The following is a 10,502-nucleotide window of genomic DNA, read 5'->3' on the forward strand; positions in this document are numbered from 1 at the left end:
TGCTGCAGCACAACCTCCTCACGTCTCATGTTTTCATTTGCAGTGGTAAAATTAGCGGATCATTTTAAAATAATCTAAGTCACCTGACGTATGTTAATGATTTGGCCTGGATGATAGCAAAAAACAGTGACAGATGAAAATGAACAGTTAAAAATCTCTTTTTTCTGCGGTCATCAGATAACACACTGACCTGCAAAGTGAAGAGATTTTGAGTTTCCATTTCAAAGTATGACTTCAGGTGGAGGAATGGACGAACAGAATGGAAACAGACTGTGTTGATTTCAGCATGATTAAATGTCCTCTTTCACTATGACTTAGCAGTAAGATTGAAACACAGAAAAACTCAAACTCAACATTTTGTAGAAACTTCCCAACCAGGACGCAGCTGATACCACCCACATACCACAAAGGGTTTACTCAACTGGGCCTGGAAGGGTGGCTGTGTGTGCGACAGTTTGTATGCATTTTGGAGCCCGAACCCTGAGGGAATCTGGCATGCTCGCAGATTTGGGTGCGTGCTGTGCAGCTTGCCCACACACTCCACCACGCCCTTGCAGAAAATTTCAAATGCAAAAAGTCCCCGAGAGCAAGTGAGATTTGATGGGGAGACAAAGAAAAGGAAAGAAAACTTTTTCACAAGAATGCACTTCCTTTATGTCGTCGAGCGGGCACATATAAAGGACTAATATTTGACAGGGAATGCAAAACGGGATGCAGCTCATCATCTTTTACACCTTGTCGATCCATTTTAATCTAAAGACGTTTTCATAAAATCATGAAAATATCTGATTTTTTAAATCTTTTCATCAACTTTTTTGTATAATTTATCTAGATCTCCCTGGAAACAAGATGTGCTCCAATTAAAGGAGTAAGGATGAGAACAACCTAAAACAAAAATAAAAAAAAACAAATAGGGTAACCTTAATTTGACTTTGTTGCTGAATTCCGGGATTCCAAATTTAGAAATAAGATCCAAACCTTTAGTATCTGTGCTAGTCTATAATGAAGGCTTTGATGTAAATTATAATATCTATATGCTACACAGCAGTTTAAATATAGTACTTTCTAGAAAGTTTGTATTTCTTCTTGCAAAAAAAGGGCAAGAAAAATAAGTTTTCACCTTCCTTTGATTTCCCAGACATGAGATTTTGAGTAAAATGTTTTGCTTTTATGGAAATGAAGATAAATGAAAAAAATCTAAATATTTCTCAATTAATTTTATGTCATAAATGTCACAATGAAAAGAAAAAATCATGTTGCTTAACCAATCATTTAGTTCCAGGTGTTTCCATGATGGATCATAAGAGCTCATAGTTCAACTGAGTTCTTCAGGAAGTGAAGTGCAGCATAAGATGGTGTAGCTGCAATGCAATTCCTCCCGGTGTTACCCTAGAGGAGTCCTCTCATGAAAGGATTGCATTTCATTTGAGCAACGGTGGAAACAGGAGCGTTAAGAGCTTTGCATTCATTTTCTGTTTTCTCGTCAACACTTTTGGTTTCCTTCAAAGAACACAGAAAATGTCAGCTCATCCTAGAGAGCTCCCAGTTGATCCACAATTACAGAACTAACAAAGTAAGCATTAGAACTCAGAATGATTCATGTTACAGTGCACATGGTTACTTTTTTTGGTTCTTAGACAAAAGTTTTTGCCTAAAAAGTGAATTAATTGGTGATTATTGATGAAAATATGCACCACTTATTTTATCATTTACACAAAAACAAATTACTATTTCATTGGAAGCAAATTTAGTTGGTTAGGGTTGCAGTGTGTGAACATATAACAAAAACAAAAGAGAAAATGGTAAAGAGTGGGAAATGACTGCAAAGACGTTATAAGGAAGTATCTTCCAAAATAAAGCTGCCGTAAACACTAAAAAAGGAAAAATACCGAGCACCAAACTCCCCTTCCAAATGAAGCCAAACCTTATGCGTTATCCAACTGGACAAACTGGCAACCCTTTACTCAGATCAATTACCAAAAACATCACAAAACATGAATTTATTACTTTTTTTTAAATTTACAAAGCAGGGCATTCATTTAACCCTTTAACACTGGAGCTCCAGAATTTATGTTCTTTGATTTACTGTAACTTTTGAACTGTTAACATGATAATTCCAGCAGATTCTTAAGGAGAAGTGAGGCTCCTTCAGAATCTGCTGGAATTGATTATGTTAATGGTTGATAAGTTACAGTATGCTAAAGCATTTGTGTTTAAAGTCGCCCTAGACATTTATTAAAAAAATCAAAACGTTGCCAGTTGTGTTTTAATTATGATTATGAAGTTTCTAACCAAAATCCCACAACCTAAATGTCTTAAAAAGTAATTTTTCATGTTGATCTGAAGCCTCTGTTTCCAAAATCTGCTCTGAGGGGGCGTGGCTTTAAGAGCTGAGCTGAGTAGCCCCGCCCCTACTGATCCCCCCTGTCTGATTATGATAGCTCTGTGTCTCACTAGCGTAAATCTTCACCGCTGTGTAGGAAATGAAGAACTTCGTGGACCAACCTTCCTCCAAAATCCTGATTCTTTCTCCTTCCAGTTCACCAAAGACTCTTTTAGCTAATTATCCAATGTTTATTGACGTGGCTGTGATCAATACATTCAATCATTGGTTTCTCAGAGTTCTTGATAAAATAATGAAAGCTAACATCAAAATGCTCTTTCACTGATTTACAATCCTTTACAACTGCAGTCAAATGAGCCGCCGTTCACATTTCCGTGGTCACATCAAGAAGCTCCGTGGAGTCTGGTGGAGATTTTCCAGCGTTCTCAGTCCTGCTACCATAAGTATTATATGAAACTCACAAAAAATTCAGTGATGCTGATTTGACCACAGAAATGTGAACGGCGGCTCATTTGACAGCAGTCAATGTGAAGATACCATCTTCTCTTCTCCAGAACCTGAACTAGACACGCTAGGAACAGATGAGTGTTTAGTGCATGTGCAGCAGAGATGTGATGTAAAGAAGGATCATATATTCAAATAGTCTGTCTGCAACAGTTTTATTGACAGCAATTTAAAAGAAGAAATATTTGGAAACGCAAAAACGAAATGATTTCTTATGAAATTTGTTCTGTTTCATAAGAAAAATGCCACACATACATGTTAAAAACGTAAAAAATAGAGGGGGACTTAAAGCGTCACTGGCAACACCTCAGGTGTTAAAGGGTTAAGGAAGCAATCTAAATGTACCAGAAATACTAAAATAACCTGTAACAAACTTTGGGACGTAACTTTTTCTTTTAGTGACATTTTTTCCTTTACTTTTACTTTGTGGAGGCTTTTCTGGCAATTGCTAACTTTTAAAAAGTTAAACGGTTCCATTTTGAGTAAGTTACAGTTTAAATCTTTTTTTTTCTAACGTATTACTACAAATTTTATTTAAACAACATGTGAAATAAATATGCTACATTTTCAACATGAAACTAAAAGGCTGAAGCTCACGTTGCAGGCCCCGTTCGAGGCCATTTGTGTGAACGTAAGTTGCAGCCATGCACGGAAACGCACAAACAAATGTCATTGGTGCTTCACGCTCCACTTCTGCTCAGAGGGCAGCGATGTCGCTGCTCCACTCCTTCCACCAAATCCCTCTTTTGTTCTTTCTCCCATCTATTCCTCCTCTCACCTGCCCTTTCTCCTGCTTTTTTTTCTCAAGACCTTTTGACCTGCGCGTCCTAATTGTTGCCTTTTGAGCTTAACTTCATGTCTGAATACAGTTGCACATCCAGGTTATTAAACATTAAAAAATATCTCTTTAGTTGTCATTGCTTTATCTATTGCTATCTTTCATCTATTAATGGCTTGTTTGTCATAGAGGAATGTGCAGGATGCCCTGAGGAGCCCTGCTACTCTATCAGCTTCTCATGCTGAGACACTTTAACTTTAAGCACCTGGCTGGCACTGTACACCACTCTCACTTCTTGCATGGATTTCTCTCCCGCTTTTCATGTTCCGAAGGTGAAGAAGCAAAACATGATTAATTTGAAGCCCCGAAATTAGAATATCTATGTCTCCCTCTGTGTATTTGTCTTGTAAAGGTTTGTATTGCAATATTTTTTTTGTTTTTACTCCAGTGACACCTACAACTTGTTTACAAGAGTGGAGCCAGACATCACTGCTACCATCAGCTGAACCTCTACGATAATCATCAGCTGCACCAAGACTGTTATTGGGAAATACACTGAAACAAAGAGAGTCGCCTTATACTCATCATGATGCACCTTCGAATTGTTTTTAATAGACTTCTGCTTTTAAGGCAGTAAAGAAGACATTCTAAGCAACTTTTCACTAAGAAGACCATTTGAAATTTTTTCCTCAAGTCTATTTTTTTTTTTATTTGATATGTTGTTTGCTTTATAAATAAGGCAACTCCATCCATCCATCTTCTTGGCCGCTTCATCCCTTTCGGGGTCGCGGGGTGCCGGAGCCTATCCCGGCTACTGAAGGGCGAAGGCGGGGTACACCCTGGACAGGTCGCCAGTCCGTCACAGGGCCTCAATCACACACCCATCCACTCTCACATCCACACCTAGGGGCAATTTAGAGTCATCAATTAACCTATGAAGCATGTTTTTGGACGGTGGGAGGAAGCCGGAGTCCCCGGTGAAAACCCACGCATGCACGGGGAGAACATGCAAACTCCACACAGAAAGGTCCCAGCCGGGATTCGAACCGGGGCCTTCTCGCTGTGAGGCAAGAGCGCTAACCACTTGCGCCACCGTGCAGCCCACATAAGGCAACTCATTTGTTTAAATACGACTGAGTAAAAAAAGGTTCTACATTTATCCATCCGTCCAGGGGACGACCATGCTGCAGAGGTAGCGCGGTCGACCTCTGATCAGTAGATCTAACGCATTGTCACCCCGGGCTCCCACGGCTAGCATTACGGCTCCGATGCGAGCGCCTCAGTCTTCACATAACTTTAAAAGTGCGAGAGGAAATCTCACTGCAGATGGTCACATTCGACCTCTGTGGTCTGGCCTTATCTGTGCTGCGAATGTGTTTCACTGTGTTCAAATCTTAGCCGGATGCCGCAGCTGAACCGCAGCAAATAAGTTGGGGGGGTTACTGTACTTCCTGTATAAATGGGGGGCTATGAGAGTTTGGAGTTTCGCAAGGTCATCAGCAGTGCCATCAAGTAGCCAATAAGAGCCATCTGCTGTAGCTAGACCACTCCTGCATCGGACCTGAGCTGTTACGCTCGCCGTGTGAGCTGAGGGTCACTCCCAACTCGTCATAAATGGACACATGGTTTGGGCCCCTTCAGCGCCACTTTTTGAAGTTTTGGGTGTCCCCTACTTAACGTTTTTTGATGTGCTGGCTGTTTCCATTAAATCGGGGGTACCCAACCTCCAGGCTTCAAACTGGTACCAGTCCAAAGGCCGCTTGGTACCGGGCCACAGACGTGGAAAAAATGTATACGCTAATCAGGGGTTCCAGCCCTCGGGACACAGGGCAGACCGGTTCCCCGTCCAGTATCGCATCCAGTACCATGTCTGATATCGCGTTCGGTATTCCGTCTGGTACCACGTCCAGTATCATGTCCATTACTGCTTCCGGTACTGCGTCCTGATGGTTGGGGACCCCTAATTTAATGGGAACAGCCAGTACGTCAAAAAACAGCGAGTTGGGACACCCAAAACGTCAAAAAGTGGCACGGAGGGGGCCCAAACTATACGTCCATCTATGACGAGTTGGGAGTGAGAATGTAGATCATAGGTTTAGTTCCCACTCTGCTTACCCATGTGTCAAAGTGTCCTTGAGCAAGCCAATGAACCCCACAGTGCTCCAGGTGGTTATAGGTTGGTGCCAGTGCTCCACAGCGGAGCCACCATCAGTCTGTGAATGTGTGTGCATGGGTGGATAGGACTGTGACGGCCATTTATCATTTATCCATTTTCTTGACTTGCTATATCCATGTTGGGGTCACAGGGTTGCTTGTCCCGGTTACTGCAGGGTGAAGGCAGGGTACAACCTGGAGATGTTGCCAATATGTCAGAGGGTGTTCTTCATTCATTTTATGTGAGTTTTTATGCCCTATTTATACAAAAAAGTAAGTAGTTTTCTTTTCTCTGATGGAATCTGCACTTATCTTGACTCAAGTATACTAACTGTGCACGTTATTTTGCTGTTGATAGAGTTGGAGATGCCAGAGTTTACACTGTGGCTTCTTTTCTGTCTTAACTATGGTTTCAAATAGAGTTGTTGCAGTTCAAATATATTGCTTGGATTCTGCAGGCATGTTGAAGGCACTGATACACTGTAAGTCATGGTCACCACGTACTCAGAAAACGCATATGCATGCAACACATTGATGTATTGTGTTAAAGTCATAATGGACTAGTCGCTATGGAAACACGGGTCAGTCATTAAACAGATTTATAATCGTCTCCAATCCCTTTGCTGCGTAACTGAGCCTCAGGAAAGCAGGAGCCGCAATAGTTTAAATAAATACTAGCTGTGAATTCTTTTTTTTTTTTTTTGGCTGAAGGACATTGAAATGATACAAATTGTATCATGTGTTGGCATCTTGGGCATGTGTGTCTCCATGGCAATCACGTGTTGCATAACATCAATGAGCCTGTTAAGCAAGTCGCAATTTTTCCACAACTTCAGGGATCTTGTTTTCAAAAGAAGACGATTACAGTGTGAGATGCCAACATTTTTAAGTTCTAATTACAAGGACAGTTAATTGAAGACATTGAGAACACACCTCAACTATTCCAGAAACCTGAAGAGGTTACAGGCATGGAAGCAATCTGACATTGGTGCATATATGGAGAATGATCAGAGGGAATTTGAGGTGTTAAACTTTGGATTTGGATTTTAGATGTAATATGGTAATTGATATTGGCTTTTTACTACCTTTTTTAATGTTTGCTTGTCATCAAAAAAATATTTTCGTCTGAGATGTTTCAGTTTCAAGATTATTTTGTCTTAACCTCTGCAATACCAAAGAGGATATGAAGACAACAAAAAACTCCTTTCCCTTTGTTTGATTTGGGCTGAAGAGGCTTCTGGGGGCGACTCTGGAGTACCCATATCTCACCTGGATCACTTGTCTCTTCCATTCCAGCTACTTGGGAGTAGCAGTCACTCCCAGAAACTCCTAATTGCCCCGAGAGACGGATCAGTAACGGGGGAGGTGAGGGTGTCAACAGACTGATAGAGAAGTGACAGCAGGAATATTGAAGGCAAACATGGAGGCGCAGCACTGAGCTGATGTCAGACAAAAGGGAAAGAATGAGCTGCAGAAAATCCTGCAACCGTTTTTTAAGATTGCAGCAGGTCGGCATGAAGGTCGACTGATGGAGAACGGGATAAAAAGCACCTGGGGCTGGAGCGAGCCGCAGTGATTGGTGAAATATTGCTCAACAAGGAACACATTTCACTGTTTTCTGCCTCAGGGAAGCAAAGTATATAAAAGTTCCTCCTTTCCTGGATTTATTGTTTTGTTTATTTGTGCAAATCATTAAAAGCAGAATAGATTTTGTGCAGGAATCCGTCTAAAAAACAAAAACCATATTTATAGTCGTTTAGGTAAATTACTTTAGATTTCTGTAACTGTCCATTTCTTAAGCTATTGTAAAGCCACATAAATTACCTGTTTGTTTGTTCAACTGCAATGAAAAGAATGTTCAGATCTGTAAATAGCTTCGCCGTAAACACAACCGAAAGAGAAAGAGCAAAGCACCCACGGTGAGGTCTTAAGCACGCCAAAGAGACACAAACAAAAAGCCCTGATTAAAAAGTTGATACGTTTTTTCAAACCACACAAGCTGTGAATGTCAGCTAACAGAAACTATAAGTTAATGCCAGTCACAGATGAAAGGTTGGTGTCAAATGTTATGATTTATGGGAAAACCATCAAGAGTTATTGATTTTTGAAACTGAATCAGCTGCTATTCCAAACACCTCTGTTCTGATGAGGCAAAGATAACATATACCAGGAAAAATGTACACAAACACATTAGAAACAAGAAAATTTGACCTTTTGGAGGCAAATTTTAGAGCTTCAGAGGTCACTTTCTCACAGAGAACAAGTGCTGAGATCATCTCCATAACAAGTTTTGGTTCAAACCCCTCAGGACACAAGCAAATATCACATCTCTTAAGTGCTGGTCTCTAAGCCTATCTGCATAGTCCTACAGCTCCTAAAACCATGGTGCTCATTGACATAAACCTAAAAAAGGATTTCGTTTTTAAGGTGAAAAGCCAATTTTGGTTATGTGCCTCAGGTCTGCATGAGATAAAAAGACAAGTTTGCTCATTTAAATATTTATGTCCTTTAGGTTCTGCATTCCTGCAGTGACTGGACCCAGCCCATCCCCATGGTTTTTAATAGAAAACAGAATTTAGGTCAGACTTTTCCCCTTTTTTTCTCAACAAACTTTATTTTTGGGGACTGGCATAAGGAAACTATACATGTCTTTTTATGAAAGAAAAAGTATAAAGTGAGTCAGTATAAAGTGTCTCGTAGGCAGATTTCTTTTCAGGGAACACATTGATAAACACGGATAATTTGCATACGAGTATCTTACTTCCTTGAGAGAATGTGAAATTCTGAATGCAGATACATACGCAGGTTAATGAAAAATGAAGATTTACTCAATTTCCTCAAAATGAGTAAAAACCCACTCCATACTTTAAGTATGTCCTGAATTTAGATGACCTTTCTTGATGCCAATTCTTTTTTTTGTCACTCTAGTTGGTAATCTAAGTATTAATTTTCTGAGTGTACAAGCTAGATAGGCCAATCATCTTTAGATCTTCCGTAAAGCGTTCCTAGTGGTCTCTTAATCATGATTATGCCATTTTTAGCCAAAATCAAGAAGCCTGTGTCGTTTTTTGGGACATAGTTTCTGCAGAGCGGCAGGAGTTCAATAGAAATTTGACTCTGACTTGTGGACAGGAGTGTTAGCGAGCAGTAAGCCTGTGCTCGTTCCCCTTCATCCCTATGTTTACATGTTTTCCCGCTAGCTTATGACCCCTCACAACCCCAAGCTAACATTAGCGGTGCAACAAAAATGGCTATCCAGCCATACAGTTTTAAGCCAGATACCAACTTGGATGAGGAAAACGACGTACTGAAGGATTTTTATACTTTTTTTACATTTTTTATTATTAACACAGTAGTTTTCCACTGAAAAACAAAGCTACAAATTACCTTGCAGGCAGGAACAGGGGCATGAGCACTGACCACTCAAGACGTAGAGTTTGTGAAGATGATCATAAAAGGCATTAAATCTCTTGCGGTTTCATTTATTTTGCCAGACGTTGGCCTGAAGCCACATAGGGCAATGTCTGTCACTCTGATCCAACTTTTCATTAAAATAATTATATTCAAATTCAGTTTTTAGTCATGTTCTTCCTCATCAAAGAACATTCTGTGGTTAGCAGCAGGGCCTTCCCACAGTATATTCAAGTGGATGTATCGGAACGGAGTGGGGCAGAGAGCTTGTAGTTTGTATGTAACAAATACTAGATTTTTTTTTTATCTTTTTTCATCTGCCCCTCCTATTGCTACATGATTTGGGCCCCTTCTACGTCAGCTTTTGAACGTTTTGGGTGTCACCAACTTGTCATTTTTCCCATTAAATCAAGGTTCTGAGTCCAAGGGTTGGGGACCCCCAATTAGTATCTGTCCCAAGTGGCTCTCATATCAGTTCAGGTTTGCAGTCCTGGAGGTTGGGGAACCCTGATTTAAAGGGAACAGCCATCAAGTCAAAAAACGACAAGTTAGGGATACCTAAAAGTCCAAAAATGACGCGGAGGGGCCTGAACCATACGTCCATATATGACGAGTTAGAAGTGAGAGTGCGTTCATGAGAAAAGGGTGCAAAGAACATGTCAAAAACAACATAAACACAATTTAATCATAAACTAGTTAATATAAAACCCATTTGTGCCAAAGAACTTTTAAGCTTGACAACCTACATGAATGAATGAATGCAAATTTGTTTAGTTTTTTTCTTTTCACTGGGTTGCACCTTGTGTGGATTCAAAACTAATCACAAAAACGGCTTCTGCTCCCCACTAGACTGTAAAACTGGATGACTAGAATGGGCCAGTGAGAATTAATGAGGCATCAACTCATCGCTCATTTTAATGGAACAGTAATAAGATCACAACAGGAGAGTAAGTCTGGTCTCTGTTGCTTCAGGCTCTCCACACCCCGGAGAGTGCTGAACGAGACAGTTGGGTTCAAATCTCCTGCAGGCAGAAATACTATACACGTGTGTTGCATGTCTTCAGCACCGATACAGTACAGATCACAGCCTTCACTTTGAGACAAAACAGCCGCCTGGTAAATGCGTTTTCTTGACCTGATGGGAAGATGTCTTAAGTAAAGTTTCCGTGGATGTGTTCACTTTTTTTTTTTTCATTTGTTTGAGCTAACATTCCCATAAAAGTGACTTTTTGTTGAATGGGGGTAAAGGTGGGAATATGCCTCTGAGAAACAACACCCAAGGGTGCAGGATTTATCAATTGTCACTTTTAA

Source organism: Oryzias melastigma, linkage group LG22, assembly GCF_002922805.2.
Source record: "Oryzias melastigma strain HK-1 linkage group LG22, ASM292280v2, whole genome shotgun sequence".
Classification (NCBI taxonomy): domain Eukaryota; kingdom Metazoa; phylum Chordata; class Actinopteri; order Beloniformes; family Adrianichthyidae; genus Oryzias; species Oryzias melastigma.